Genomic DNA, 655 nt, shown 5'->3' with positions numbered 1-655 from the left:
TCGAACTCCGAATCACCATATTAACCCATTCTGGGACTTTAAAATTCTTAATTTCATTGTAAATTCTCTATTTGATCTAGTTCGAGGCTTAAATCAACTTTATTGTACCTCTAGGTACAATACCGACTTTTGTAAATTTTTCAAGACTCTCTTAGCATGTAAACATGCTATCCACCACATGTATGTCATCACAAATATTTCTGTAGAGTCGGGCTTGTCATCTTCTCCCCCACTTGGATCAACCATATGATCCTCCTTCTTGATTGACTTCGACATCCGGCTAAATATTAATATTTTAATATTATTTTATTAATAAAATATTATTTTATTCTAAAAATTTTATCTTGTCTCCTTGGTACCCAAAATACCTTATTATGCCTCACTTGACTTCCAAATCGCCTTTTATCTCACAAATTCTCCTCCGATAAAATTATTATTATTTTATTATTATTTTCTCACTTGCGAAACATTTTATCCTAAACTACTCCTTTCGTCTTTTATCACTTCTAAACATTTTAATTGACCTCAATTTGCATTTGATCAACTTTATTTATCACCATATCAAAGTATGGGGTATTTCAGTTTGCATTGATTATATTTATGGTTCAATTTACTATATGAAAGTATCAATATTATATGGTGATTGAATGTAGTG

This window comes from Theobroma cacao, chromosome 10, assembly GCF_000208745.1.
Source record: "Theobroma cacao cultivar B97-61/B2 chromosome 10, Criollo_cocoa_genome_V2, whole genome shotgun sequence".
Classification (NCBI taxonomy): domain Eukaryota; kingdom Viridiplantae; phylum Streptophyta; class Magnoliopsida; order Malvales; family Malvaceae; genus Theobroma; species Theobroma cacao.
The sequence above is the reverse complement of the archived record's forward strand: the minus strand, read 5'-3'. Positions refer to the sequence as shown.